Source organism: Ambystoma mexicanum, chromosome 13, assembly GCF_040938575.1.
Source record: "Ambystoma mexicanum isolate Mex_15411 chromosome 13, UKY_AmexF1_1, whole genome shotgun sequence".
In the NCBI taxonomy this organism is placed as follows: domain Eukaryota; kingdom Metazoa; phylum Chordata; class Amphibia; order Caudata; family Ambystomatidae; genus Ambystoma; species Ambystoma mexicanum.
Genome location: NC_090938.1, coordinates 412,567,892 through 412,583,561, shown reverse-complemented (window position 1 = coordinate 412,583,561; position 15,670 = coordinate 412,567,892). Strand labels below are relative to the sequence as shown.

General features: G+C 44.0%; 1 protein-coding gene across 2 annotated transcripts in view; it reads right to left on the bottom strand.

The window, feature by feature from the left end:
- BCL2L2 (BCL2 like 2) overlaps nt 1–15,670 on the bottom strand; it is a 209,268-nt gene that overhangs the window by 158,477 nt on the left and 35,121 nt on the right. For both annotated transcript variants that reach the window (XM_069634024.1, XM_069634025.1), the window contains 2 exons: nt 14,858–15,048; nt 13,693–13,793 (listed from right to left, as the gene is read on the bottom strand). The gene's annotated coding sequence lies outside the window, so the exon portion shown is untranslated. The remainder of the gene's footprint in view (nt 1–13,692; nt 13,794–14,857; nt 15,049–15,670) is intronic.

Below are 15,670 nucleotides of genomic sequence, written 5' to 3'. Positions count from 1 at the left end.
TGGTTTCCGGGGGCTGTCATGGGGTGAACGGGAACTCGAATGCCCAGAGGACAGTACATCTACAGATTTCTCCCTAGACGCTGTATCTGGGCGTTTGGTCGACGGCATCGACTCGTCGCCTCGGGTTATGTTTAGTGGCGTGTGAAAGGGTAGCGCTCTTGCCACCGGGTGTCGTCCCCATAACAGTACCGCCGGTCTGTCTCTTAGGGTCGGGGGCCTGCACTCGGGAACTGTGCTGTTCCCCGTCGCCCTCACCGTCCGAAAAGACGGCAACGGTGCCGTCATTGGAGGCTCCCTCCACGTCTATGGCGGCCTTGGCCTGCATTGCGTGATCGGCGCAGCGCTTCGTTCTGCTATCTTTAAGGGTTTTAGGTTTAAAGAGCTTGCAAGCTCGACAGTGCCCTTTGCCGTGGTTGTGGTTAAGACAGAGGTTGGACACACTGTGTTTGTCGATCCACAGAAACTTTTTATTACACGTGGGGCAGAATTTGAAAGGTTTTCTATCCATGTTTGGGAAAGGCAGCCAGGTAAGAAAGGGAAAGGGTGGGAAAATGCATTGTACAATGACCGCCCCCACTCTCCCTACTGTAAGGACAGAGGCCCAGTGGGCCTTCCAAGGCCGAACGGGTCAGTCGAATCTTGACATCGTACGATGGCGCTGTCTTGTCTTTTCCACCGCTTCGACGATTTGTCGATGTGGGAAGGAAAAGTACAGAACGAGTAACTATATTTAAACTTATCATAAGCAAATGGCGTCAGCTGAAATTTGAACTCGGCGAGAAGCGGCTGCTCACGATGGCGGAAAAAAAGAATCCGAGGGACCTCGACGCATGAAGGACCATGGGTACAGTGGACGTCACACTAGGGATAGTATTACTGGTACGCCCTGTCGACGTCCCTTTTCGAGTTTCGAAAACAACAACTGTAATACTCCGCAGCTTCCACTAGATGTCAGCCTATGCATAGCATGTGATCTAAGTAGATTCCACAAGCCTCAAATGTTTTCACAACACCAGGAAAGTTATGGTGGGTTTAAAAAGGTTTGAAAAAAAACCTTTCACCTGAAATGTGAAAGTAAGAAAGTCCATTTGAGCCAAGTCACATATTCCACAACACCACCTACTAGCCATAGCTGGACGTTCACCTACAGTTCTGAGCCACAACAGCAAGGCATTGTGGGTATGCAAATTAGTCTAAATCCAAAGCTTTTTCTCCAGGAAATTGTCTTTGTCTAAGAGGGCAGTGCTACTTTATGGTAGGTAGTTGCAATGAGGAACAACGCACAAGGCGCAGCACCGAGCACATCTACATAGGGAAGGATATACCGCTTAGCAAGTATCAGAACTTGAATATCAAGCTACAATCGCCATATAAGGAAATTGGACATCAGGAGTGCTTGAAAGCAATGGGCTCTTAACAACTTGACTACCCACATTTGCAACCACCTACCTGACAATTAAGAACCACAGAAACTTGTGTACTCAACATCATTAACTACTAAGGAATAGAAGAGAAAATTGTTATTGTTGTAATATGAATATTTTGTCAAACAAATGCAAATAGCAATTTGAAAGATTGAATGTTGGCATGAACCAATAATTGTTTATTGAACTGCTGAATTAGTGCCTTGAAAAAGTCCAAGGAAGGGCGAAACACATGCACGTGCCTCCTAGCAGAGTTATGTTGGCACAACCTTGAAATTAGACACAACATTAAAAGGAATAAGAGAAACTGTAAAAATAAAAATTGTAACACAATACGCTGTAGGAACTGAATAAACTACATACGTGTTACTAACTAATACGTTTAAATTGTATCATTGGAGAGGCAAACCTGTAAGTAGTGTAATATAACAAAGCGCACAGGCCTAAATAGAACCCACAAATTGTACTTACTGATCCCTGGACTGGTCGGTGCATACCAGTCTCTATGTAGCCATGCAGCTATTGTTTTCCACAACTATTGGAACAATCAAGAACTAAAGAACCAGTGACCATAAGGGGCAGAGTGCACTAACTAATCTATTCACCCAAAAACTACTTTATACATAGCTCAATCAACCCAAGACAGACATGTGCAAGGATGCCAGGACAACAATCTACCTGGTTTCATCCTTATTAGGACTTTCCTACTTGCACATTTCAGGTGAAAGGTTTTTTTCTAAACGTTTTTAAACCCACCACAACTTTCTTAGTGTTGTGAAAACATGGCCAAATGCTCAAACCACAAGGATGTCAGGACTATACTGCACTGATGATCCCTAATAAGGGTGAAACCAGGTATGTGGTTCTCCTGCAATGCAAGAGTGATGATGCTTTGTATGTTTATTAGAAGAGCAAGTATGTTAAGGTGTGCTCTCAAAAGTACCCCACTTACACCACAAAGCTCCATAATAACAAGCTGGCAAAATGGCACCGCACAAGAATGTGATGATGCAATAGCATTAACAGGTGCTACACAACATTACAAGAATAACATGTAAACAAAACACTATCTTCAGCCAATCTTCACAATTAAATCCAACTAATGCCTAATCTGTTACAGACCAGAACTGGATTCAAAACATACCAATTAGAAATAATTCAACTGCCTATCCATTTAGTAAATTGCAGAGTAAGGTTACAGCAAGAAAATGTTTTAACATATTATATAAGTCATAAATATGACAAATATATTACAATAAAAACATGTTTTTGTTCTTGATATACTAAAACTGAATACCCAAAATCAAATGTATTTAACAGAACCCCAATCAGTATGATCCAAATCTACTGGCATGCAACATAGTGGAAATGATCCTAATAACAAATGTAAATTTGCCCTATAGCCAAACTAAACTTACCCAAATCAACATTGTTGAGCCTTTCACAGATTAAACAGAAAATATAAAATAAAATCAAAACTGATATTCCATATCCAAAATTGTCAAGCTTTGTGGGTGGACTCTAAAAAGCACACCTGAATTACTCTGGGAAAACAGAAATCAAAACCAGAAAACTCTCGGAGAGACAATTTGACTCAAATGATCTCCTTGTGATGGTATCAAGACAATCTCTCAATTTGTTTAATGTTTCAGTTTGTCCTGCACAGCATATCCCACAAGGGTATGGAATGAGATAATTCTCCTTTACTCTCCTATTGCAAACAGTCTTAAAATACTTTTTGCCAGTGTTGGCAGGGGAGGGGGTGGGACAATATTTCCCTTTGGAATATAATGTTATTCGGCTGTGACACATTCCAAACTCTGAAAATCAGGGCTTCAGACTAACATTTTGTCATAGGACTAAGGAAAACATTGTAAGAGCCAAATAACATGTTTAGGAGCCACAGTTTTGAAACTTTGAAAATTTGGCAAGATCATTTCATCAACAACAAATCCCAATAAACAAGCTACTCACTGTTTTTTGCCTCTGTTAAGATGAACTTTAAAGACTGACTCTCCAGTCTGTTTTATACAATCTGACCAGTTTATGAATGAGGTTTAAAAACGTGGCCTGCAGAACCTGCCATTTGTTTACACGGGTAATTATGAGACAGAGGTGCTATAGAAAGATTGGGTATTTTTAGAGATGATATTAAAGCAACATGTTTTTCTTTCCATTAAGTAACCCCTTGCCTTCATTGGTACTGGGAAAATAGTGGTCATCACAGGTAGCGATTCAGACCTATTCCAGTAGAAGAATGGCCTTGGAGGTTTTAATGGCTTGGCAGATATTTTCCTGATGAGTTTAATGGGAAAACATGTGCTTGGTTGAACACATTAACAACACACAGTGAAACTACATTATTAACAACAGTGGGCTGAAGCCTTTTCACTAGGTCTATTGGTAATATGCTGTGTGTGAAAACAGTCTCCTCTCGTGTTCACCAACATGTTCCATTCCATTCAGGAAAAGGCAAAGAATGGAGAAAACAAGGGCGCGGATCGGCATGAACCATAGACGCTGACGCCAGTACATAGTCCCATCACTGGACAGAAGGTATGCAGACACAATGGGAAACTTGTTGGTGGGTTGAGAAAACAGAAAAACGGGCCGATGGAGCCCATAGCTGGGGCTGAGAAACTGTGAACCCTGCAAAGGGGTAGAAAGGAGATACTGAGCCAGGCTGAAGTAGCCCATAACTCACTTGAAGCTGAGAAACCAAAGATCCCACAAGAAGGTGAAAAGGAGATACCAAGCCTGGCTAAAAGAGCCCATAGCTCGGGTGGGGCAAAGAAATGGAACACTACACATAAGGCTGGAAAAACCATACTACATAGGAAAGAACTAGCCCGTAGCCCACCCGGGATGAGATATCGAGAACCCTGAAACAATAGAAAAGACAAGACACAGTAGTCTGAATCGAAAAGGCCCCCTGCCTATCTAGCACAACCAGGTTGCGCCAAAATAGAACACTAGAGACAGAACTTAATGACCATGAGTTTACTGAATGAGAAGAATAGAAACACGGAGGACTTGCTCCCTTCCTCCTTCCTTCCCTCTGAGGGCTTCTGGGACATAATTGATGGGGACTTATTGCCATTGACGAAGGTAAATCACAATAGGACTCTGCAGAGGCAAATTAAGAGCTGCATAGCCCATTATTTTGTAATTCACACTATTTATTGCTTCATTTGACATGAGCTACACATTCTCGCCCCTGAGGAATGTCCCGGTATTCCAAGCAATTGAGGACAGAAACGTATATAAATCAGGCCTTTAAAGACATAGTGCGATATTAGGGGTAGTCAAACAATCACTGTGTATGATCAAGTCATGAACACTTGATTTTTGTTTACATTTTATGATTGTTTACATTTGAGGATTGTAGATTGTTCAATTGAATTGTAATGATGTGTGTCTATATGTTTTAAATGTTTTGATATAAACCAGCAGGTGGTTAAAACTTGCGCTCTGATGAAATAATAAAATGTTTATGTGTTGGAATAGGAAACATCTTTGTTGACCACGTAGTTATCATCCTATATTTGTTTTAGAGGTTGATAGCAGGGGTCCTTGTTTGTAAGTTAGGGTACACATGTTTTTATTACTAGACAGTGACCTTCCTTTTGTTTGAGCGTATATATTGTATTCCCATTAAGTAGGAGATTGCCAACACCACGCAGTGGAAAAGCCCTTGTGCGAATACTATAGTGTGTATACTTCTGACATACCAAATAATAGAACTGGTGCAATATTTTGGAAACTGTAAAGTTGAAAACGATATTTGCATTAACATTATAAACTAGTTTATGTTTCCATTTTGTGATCGGTTTCAGTGTAATTGTTTGGGGGGAAAGTGTGGCCAATACCTCCTTGGGACTTTTGTTTGCAGCATGTGTATAGTACTCTGTTCCTGCTGTGGATGATGAAACATTTTGTGGATTATTTACCCTAATTTTCATTTCCTCTCGGTATTCATGACATCAACTCCTTGAACATATGCCGGGGTCCTCTAGCTGGGTGGAGTGTTCCTTGTAGCTATTGGCAAAACTCAAATGCGTTAATAAGCCATCATATGAATTAGGGATCCAGTTTGTGCACACCTTTATATGAATTTGAAAGCCTGCTTTATGAAAAATAACTGACATTTAGAACTATGAGCACTGTCATCATGTTTGTGGTATTTACTGCTTTATGAAAGTTATGCAATGTGATGTCTGTATGGTGGCAGCTTTACTGCACAGTGGTATTTTCCTCAGGACCACTACCAGGCCCTCTGTTTTTTGCAGCTATAGGCACATTTTATGTTTCGTGCACGCATTATTTACAGGGGAAAATGTTTCAGAACTCCAGTGGCTTGTGCTTTGCCCCTCTCTTGTGAACTTAAGGTATGCTGCGTTTCTACATTTTGTTCGGTGGGATACTTTAAAAAAGGGGCAACACCTTAATAACACTTTGAGCAGTATCAGGGCACCAGTAGCACCCAATCTGAAAAATTCAGTTGCATTTTTACAAATTGTAGTTGCAGTTGCCACCGCTTTAGGTGGAAAACTGAAGCTCTTCTGCTACCATCTCCATGTACATGAATGCTAATAAAACCCGGATACAACATGGCTGCACTGCGGCATGGTTTGTATTGGGGCTTTACCAAGCTGGAGCACTTCAAGCTACCAGAGAAAAAAATGATAGCATCTCCTGGATCATCCTGCTGCCATGCTAGGCAAGTAATAAGTTGTACTACCGTGGCCACTGGCCAGTGACACCTAGTCACTGAATTGGAGTGAACGTCTATTTAGTGCCACTTCACTGTCAGTGGAGTTGATACAATGAAAACGAGAGAGGTGATGGCTGGAAGGTTTAGAATCAATCATAACCTCTTGCATTGCTCTGGGCAATCCTCCAGGCCTGCATATGGTCTTTCCCTTTTTGCAAGGGCAGGTTAAGATTAATTCTACATCTTCCAGCTATCACCTCTTTTTTTTTGTTGTTGTCACCCCGAGTGGGGCGGGTATGCCCAGACGTGGGTCCCGTGCCTGCTGAACCTAGAGACCCAAGCTACTCAACAAGGCTGAAACATGTCTGGGGATTCTTGTGGTCTTGTGCAGAAGGGATGTGACCTAGCAGTTCGGGCTGGACTGCCCCTTTTGGGGTAGGACCAAGCCTGATTTGCATATGGTTTTCCCCTTCTGTAATGGCTTGACAGGCTGAAAAACAATGGTGTGGAGGGTTGCCCAGAGCTGTGCCTGTGGTTATGATTAATTCAAAACCTTACAGCCATCACCTTTTTGTTTTGCTTAAATCACCCCGAGTGGGACGGGTATGCCCCGAGTCTCCTGGCCTAGAGACCCAAGCTACTCCTCGCTGATCCCAACAAGGCTGAAACATCTCTGGGGATGCTTGTGGTCTTGTGTAGACGGGATGTGACCTAGCAGTTCGGGCTGGACTGCCCCTTTTGGGGTAGGACCAAGCCTGATTTGCATACGGTTTTTCCTTTTCTGTAATGGCTTGGCAGGGTTTATGGTCTTTTCATCGAAAAAGATCCATCGAACAGTGAAACCATTGAAGCAAATGCAGCGAAAATAATTGCATCGAAATGCTGTTTTACATTAAAAGTACATATCCGTCGAAAATTGTCCATCGAATATAGGAATGGGCAAGTTTAGATGGATATATACTTTTAAATGTAAAAGATAGAAATTTGATGCATGTATTTAGCACGTTAAAACGTTACATTGAGCTGTCCAGTGCTGAAATGTCGGCACTGGCCAGCTCCTTGTAACATTTTAATGTTTATTGTATATTGGGGGGGGTCGCCCCATCCCCCGCGCACACCCCCCCTTAACCCTAACACAACCCTTACTCCAACCCTAACCCTAATCCTAAACCTAACCCTAACCCTTAATCTAACCCTTAATGTTTATTGTATATTGGGGGGGCTCCCCCCATCCTCCCAACCCCTATGCACACCCCCCTTAACCCTAACCCAATGCTAACCCTAAATCTAACCCTAGCCCCAACCCTAACCCTAAATCTAACCCTACCCCTAACCCTAATTATCCATCGAAATTAACCATCGAAATGTATTCAATTAATATGTTTTTCGATGGAAAAGCAATTCAATTAATACATTTTGATGGAAATGTATTCGATGAATACATTTTTGATGGAAAGTCCAGTTACCGCTTGGCAGGCTGAAAAATTATGGTCTGGTGGGGTGCCCAAAGCTGGTCCTGTGGTTAGGATTAATTCAAAACCTTCCAGCCATCATTTTTTTGTTTTACTAGAGGGGAGTTAATACGCAAGAAATGTCAATTTCAAGTTTCCTTGAGGGTGGAACAATTAGCACCTGGAAGGACATTTCTGCCCTCATCAATAACACTAAGCCATCATCTTTGGCTTGTCCAATCTGGTTTCACCCCACCTCCTCCCATTTCATTGCCCACATGGAAGTAACAGGTTACAAATAACTCAATGTTAGCGACAGCACCTCAGTAAGATGAGCACAGAACCATTGGAGTTGCATTATCTGGAAGGCAGTTCCAAGATTATATGGCAACACACAAAATTCTAGTCCCACAAAACAACTCCAGTGCAATCCGCCTGGAAGCAAGGCACAGAAGCAGCTTGAAACCTACTCCCAGAAAAACAAGCCATTACGGTCTTCCATGGACCCGCCGTAGTGTTGGAAGCAAACAGATGCCCTGGAACTACTCCGTCTTGTATATTCACCCCTCAAGTCTTTATAATTGAAAGACCAGGCTATCCAGGCCTGACAACCCCAATTTGCTAATCTTGGGCTAAGTGCTGTGACACCTCTACGGTAAGACTGAGATGAAAGCCCAAACCAATCGGCCAAAAGCCTCAGATTTCAATGTATCTTTCTGGGTTGGAGCATTGAAGCCTCTGTTCTCTTTGACTTCTCACTTGAAAATGTTCCAAGGCTCAAAAGTTAGAAATCGCTAGGTAAAATGCAGCATCCGATCTGGTTGACCTCATTTTTCCTGGAGTGCATCCATAAGTTTTGCCCTTTATTTTGCGGTAGGTTCAGTCTTTGACTGAGAGGTGTGATGAGGTGTGACAAGAGGTGCCACTGGCTTTGTCAGGAGGGAATAGGAACACCACTCAGCCAGGGCTGTCCTACCCCTGAGGTGGATCGTGGCACATGAGAGGCCCTGCCCAATTACTGGCTCCACATCCTTGTAACAGCTTGAGTTTTTGCAGTATGTCTCAGACTCGGACCATGACTCCTTTATGAGATACTTGCCATGGTTTCTGTTTTCCCCTTATAGAAACACAGCATCCAACCTAAAGCTGCCAAGAGAATACCAAGAAGAGCCTGGCCCAAAGATCCATAACATGCATCCCCAGATAACAATGCAAGCTGTCAGCGCCGTCAACCATCCAGTATCCCAACCCAGCACAGAGAAAGCCCTCCAGCACCAGGGATAAGCAGCACCACAAGATCTGACACACAGACAAGAGAGAGCCTCTGAGTAAAGCTGCAGGCCAGAACAGCAGACAGTAGAGCTACGCAGTACCACCTGAAAGCCCACACAAGCAGAGACAAACCCCCAAAGCTACCAGGGAATGGAGCAAGAACAACTTCCTTGACCCCATAAGAACTTTACCGTCATCTCCAGCGCTGGGACCACAAAATACAACACTGTCTATCCCAGGCCGCCATTATGGGTGTTCTATGGCAAAGCCATGTGGAAGAAGTGGGTGGGGTTTAGCCCCCCTTCCTGCAAAGTTCGCCAGAATGTAACTCTTCCAGGTAGGGAAGGTAGGGCCGGATTCGGAAAGTGAATCAATCATCAGAGGGGGCGGGCTAAAAGAAACGCCCATAGGAAGAAGGAAGTGTGAGTTATTCAGGTGAGGTCTGAGACTCGGATGGTGCAGGACCAAGAGAACAGCAGGAGGGAGGAAGGAGCAGCAGGGTGTGGAGGCACATTTTGGAAAAGGTGAAAGGTGAAGTATTGTTTACGGAGTGAAGTGGTACTGCTGTTTGAGTATGCGTTATTGTGTGGCAATGGTTTGTAGAGTATATAGTGTGGGTAGTGGTTTGGGGAGAGTAGTGTGTAGAGGAAGGAGTGTCAACATCTATGGGTAGAGGCAAGGTCTAGGATGTATAAAACATTGAAAGGATAGTTGTTTGGTAGGGGTAAGGAGTAGGGGTGAAGTAGCTAAGAGTAAACAGGAGAAAGGTGAAAGTGCATGTGGTAGAGAAAGCTTGAATCCAACAGTACTTGCAAGACACTATCCCAGTTCCCCATAGCACACTAACAACTGGAGAGTGTAGGGAAAGTTATGTTTGGCTAGCCGACATTTAGATATTCATTTAGAATTAGCAAGCTTTTAGACTTTGTGGATTACTATTTGGTGGCACTAACCTGGGCGTTCTGGATGCCTGGTTTCGGGAGGAGGGTTGCATCAGACGAGAGGGAAGGCCCGAGGGCCCATTGAAAACTTAATAAAAAACCTTCAAACTGTCCCAGCTTGTTTGTGGTTATTTTTGTGCCATCAGTGATGGTGGAAGAGCTATAGGAAACCACTGGATCCCCTGCCTTCTAAAGTGCATCCTCTGTTGTCCAAAATAAAGGGTGAGGGGAGGTAACTAAAGAATCCCAGCAGCTGCCAGAAACAACAGTTGATACTATCTAGTGTCAAGAGTAGTCCAGAGATTATAGTTTCAGCATCACTGATATCATCTTAGTTCCCTACTGGTCACCATTTGCACTACAATATTCAGTGAATGGGAGTGAACAATGGATTTTTAAGTACTTGGATATTTCAACCCTTGGTCCTTGGGGCTTCCATCATTGTTGCCCAGAGTGGACCTTGGAATAAAGGGTATGTGGGCTCCTTTAGGAAATAGTTGAAACTGCTGGTTTGCAGGAGATAACACCCTTTAGTCTTGTCTTTCCTCCTTTCGTTTTGATATCCAAGAGATGAGACGAGTAGGTTAAAAGTAGGCGTTACAAACTGCTTTACTCACTCAATAAACTCTCTCGAGAGCAGTAAACTAGAAGCTTACTGCAAAACTGAGAATGAATGTCCCATCCTAGTCCTCTGACGCAAACCTCTGCGATCTTTGCTGTTAGCCTACCTGGTTTACCTGCCATTATAAATGCTATGTCCCTATGTGAGGCTTCATCAGACACACAAAACATCATACGTGCCCACATAGGTCCTAGGCCCCCCAGGCACAAGGTGCACCCTAGTTTCCCTATGTATGTTTCCTTACATCACTGGCAGTGTAGGTTTCGCTGGTTGGGAGCAGCGGCTTGTGATTATAGTAGATTACAGCTTGCTGTACCCCAGGAGTGTGCCTACTGGGAGTCCCTGTGTAAAATCCTGTATAGAGTCCAAGGACCAGACCTTCTTAAGCAAGAGTGACCGGGATACAAGTATGACCATATATTTCTGTCAGCCACGTACAGTGAGTGCTGCAGTTGCCAGGACCAGAAATGACCAAGTGTAAATGGTGTTAAGTGTCTGGAATCAATCCCAAATGTACCATAGAAATAGACTGAAAGAGATTACTGTGAAAGTTGAATGTGGTGCCCTCCCCCCCACCCAGAATGTTTGAATTAACATAAATCTCCAATTAAGGCCTGTTTTCCACCCAAGCCACAATATCTACAAGTGTATGCTCCCCTATATTGTGACATCTTGGGAAGGGTGGAAGCAATGAGAAATATACCAATCAGAAGAATTATGATGAGGCACTGCATGAACCAGCAACATACAAGTTCTATATCTGACCTACAATTGCCCGGGAAAGACCAAGGCATGGTGTTCTCTCCCCCTCGCCACCAATTTATAGGACCAGTGGAGCCACAAGCCTTCGAAATTCCCCTGCCCAAATGAAGCCTTGCTACTCATCCCTTTGCAGGCGGATAAAATGACAAAGAGCGAAGAGCACCAGAGACCAGCAACCAAGCTACTAAATAACTCATCTGCAAGCAGTCTATCCAGAAACCCAAATGAATGTTGGTGCTCCCAAAGTGTACTCAGCAGCAATGAACTTCAGTTGCTAGACACAGTCTGAAAATGTTTGCCAATGGAACGTTGCCTCCACTGAAGCAGACAACTGTACCATACACTGGCTTCTGATAAAATAATCTTCTGCCACTCAGAATCTTCAATGGCTGCACTGGTGTCCTACTTGATTAATGATCTCCAATAGCAGCTCTGAAATCATAGCTGAAAAAAGCAAAGTCTGAGAACTGCAGAGATTGAACTCATATCTACGCTGTACCTAAACCCTGACAAGCTGTGGTCCGAAAGTAAAGGCATCCAAACGTGAGGTCCCCTTCACTTGGCTCACCTTCACCCCGCTCCCTTTTGTAAACAGCATTGAAGTGGTCCTATAAACATGCGCCCCATGGGTAACATTGGGCCAAGTAGCTTCAGGACCAGTCAGAGTCCTGCCGGAGGGCTGTTGCACTAACCAGCATTAGCAAAGCCAGCAACCGTCAACCCGACCTCTGCCTTAGAGTGGACAGGGAAGACCTGAACCGAGTGACTCCTCTGGACTGGTGTGGCCTACCAGTCTGAACCCTTGTTCTGCATCAGCACTTTTCCCTACCCTGTTAAGAGAGTATGAGGCCCCTCTCAACCTGGGGCAAGAGCCCTACCAGGGTATTAAACAGAGAAAGTCCTGCCTCAGAAGCGGGCTGAGACAGGGGATTTGGGAGGGACCCAGTCTCTGTCCCTTCTGCATGTGCATGGCTACAATTGGCAAGTACTACCTGGATGCCATGTTCTGGCCAGCGTTATCTTTCTTCCATTGCAGAGCCCAAGAGTCCTTGCGACGGATGTAAGAACCTGCAAACCACCCCCAACTAATCCAGACTCGGCAGAGCAAAACACACTACTGACTTGCGATCAGGGCGCTCCAGAGCGCCTTGGTAATAACTTTAAAATGTACTATGATTGTCACGGGCCACCATTACAAACATATGGTGGTTCTGCATTTGAGCAGAGCTTAAGATGCAATTTAAAGTCTTGCACCTGTATGAACCAACCCCAGGGAAAAGAAAGACAGATTGACCTGGAGAACCAGGTGGGAAGCAGAATCAATTGGAAGGGGGAGAATAAAAAGGGACACAGGGAACAGAGGTTTTTTGGCTAAGGTCAAGGTAGAAGCAGGTGAACTGCGATACCAGGCAGATTAAGGTCAGTGCAGCAGAGTGTGGAGGAGAATTAGAGAACTTGGGTAAGATGAGGTATTGGTTGGTGAGAGAAAGTGGTACATCAGTGCGAGACTGCATATATTGAGTGAAGAACGTGACCATGGTGAAGTGTAAGAGTAGGGTGTGTGAGTGAGTGAACCAAATGAACGAGAAGCGTTAAAGGAGGAGTGAGAGAAGGAAGGGTGTAGTGCAGTGGTGAATAGTGGAAGGAGAGTGTAGTGGAGAGTCTTGGGAGGAGCGTGGAGAGTAGTGGAGGGAAGGGAGAGTAGTAGAGTGGATATAAGGGGGAGTAGTAGAGGAAAGGGAGAATAATAGAGTGAAGGGAGAGTTGTAGTGGGAAGGGAGAGTAGTAGTGGGAAGGGAGAGCAGTGCAGAGTTGCAGAGGTAGCAGTAGGCAGAGAACATCTGAGGTAGAGCGGGAGAGAAAAAGGAGAGTGGAAGGAAGGTAAAGGAAAGAAGGAACATTGGGGCAAGGAGTAGAAGACAATGAGAGGTAAAGAACGAGTGAGACATGGGTCACAAGGAGATACCACTTCTTAAGATCCTGGTTTTGGTGGGACCCCAGGTTAGGATCCACCACAAAGATCCCAGAGGGAGTAGGAGAGATAAGGTGGGTGCCTTTGTGTCCTCACCACTAGTAAGCCAGACCTTAAGACAGCAAGGGTTACTGATCTCTAGTGACCACTTTGGGATTTAGCGACGTCTGGGCAAGGGTGGAAGGAGTCCTGGGGTTCTGGTCAATATCTTGAGACATGGTTGGAGAATCATTCAGCAGTTTGTCTCTTGTAGTAGTAGCGACAACTTCATGCCTGTTTTGGAGGTTTTACTCACTGCTCATCCCTTGTGACACGAATACCCCAAAAGCAACCCCTTAATTATGAAGCAATACTCTTAACTTTCAAACCCAATGTACCCCTATAATTCCATGTAAACAACATGGATCAACATAACGTGGAAATAATCCGAGTGCGTTAGGAGGCAGTGACCTTTAAAAGAAACCCCTGCAGAAGAACCAATATTCAACTGCAGGAGCAAGGATAATCAAACAATCTTCAGTACACACTGCTCACCTGTAGTGTAGATGGTCAGGAGGATAGTCGGAACCCATCCTGCATGCGCTGGAACAAGGCGCTCATCTTCGCTTGGTATCAGGCGATCCCTCCAAGATGTTCTACATTAAAAAAGAGCAAACGTAGTAAGCATCCTGTTTCACACTTTATAAACATTACAGATAAACGTCCTCTGCTGTACCAAACAACCCACTCAAATCACACCATAAAAACTTTCACCTAAAACACCAAACTAGTAGGTCAGCCTCCTATAGGAGACACTGGCTCCCCATTTACCAAGCTAAACATTGTCGGTAAGGATGGTGAAAAACAAGCCACATCAGAGTGGCTCGACAAACTTGCCAGTACTCTATGGTCACTTGGTCAACTTCCCTACAACGAATGCAGGGGAAGATAAAGGCTCCACAGCTATGTGTTAAGCAAATTTATTTTGGGTCATTACTTAAAGGAAAGCAACTGAGCATTGCATAACAATAGGTGGTACAGGCATATATGACATGGTTACAGAGGGAACAGTCCTTAGACTGGTTACAGGTCTTTGCATTTTCATACATTTGCCTTTTCTTTTATGGAGGGCAAGACACGTGTACCACCCCTCCTTTTTTCTTGCTCCCTTAGCCTTTTTTTACATTGGTTTCGCTTACTCCTTGAAAAATGGACAAAGCCAGTGTAGATACACAGCTGTAATTATGCAAATTCATAAAGACAGACATGCATTGATGTAAAATCATACCCCCACCCCACCCAACATAGTATTTACTGCAGGCATACCATTTCTGGAGTTCTGGTAGCAGTGAATAGTTAAACATTTACACTTAGTAGAGAACATGTTATAGTGATATTGATATTTTATTTCTATCGCGCTCGTACACAAGTGATGGATGTGGAGGTGGCAAGGGCATTAGTGTGGAGCCTTATGGAGGGATAGTGGGTTGGGTGAATTCGGAGATTTGAAGTGCATCTTACATGGTGTTGAGAAAGGGCTCCTTGAGCCAGAGGGGCAATTCCTTTAGGTGAAGGGGTCATTAAGAGGAAAGCAGATTTGCCCTGCTATCTTTTTAGGGAGCTCTTGGGGTCAGGAGGAGGAGGCTGAGATTATCAATGCCAGAAAACACATCTTAAGCAATATAACCCCCAGCACTAATCATGTTATTCTCATACTTACCTAGGACAAACAGAATGACCAGACACCCTTCTCAGTATCAAAGTCTTAGACGTTAGATGTTAAGGTGGCACCTGGTCTGCATGTGCCACTATCAATTCAGTCTTGCTCTTAAGGTAGTTCTTAATGTAGGTGGACAGGAGGACCGACTTGAGGTCAAAGCTTATAGGCTGTTGGCACTGCCATGGAGGACCCTAAAAGACAAAGAAGAGTGTCAAACAAGTGGCGGTTTGAAGTGTAGATGAATGGTAAACAATACCTTTGATGAATGAACTGCATAAATGTCAAACAATGACCATAGTGGAAATACTAGCTCCTACAGATAGACTTCTTGGACGCTAGCCCTTAAGAAGGATCAGATCAGTCTGAGATTGCATATGAGCAACAGATCACCAGGCAAAATCGAACCTGTTGTTAAGGGGAGATTATAGTCACATGAACACAGGATTTGTGGAAGCAGTGGAATATCAGTCCCACTACTTCACAGTCCCCCAATCTAATTAGTTATATGCTTGCTCTCAGAGAGATAGAGGGAGTCTATGTATTGGGAGTAGGCACATCTGGAGAGGACAGGTATATTAACTCTTCCTCTAGCCAATTCACTTGACACTGTTCACTTCCTAGTGTCAGACTGCATACATGGTAGCATGCTGGGACACAGTATCAGTAATGTTCAGCATCTGCCCGGTAAAGGGTACTCTCCAATATCAACTCAATTCCCTCCCGCCACAACACAGAAAAAAGAAAAATGATCCTTTCAAAAAGGTAACGGTAGCTCAAAGAAGACCCAAAGTCAAAATAAGGGCCCAAAATAAG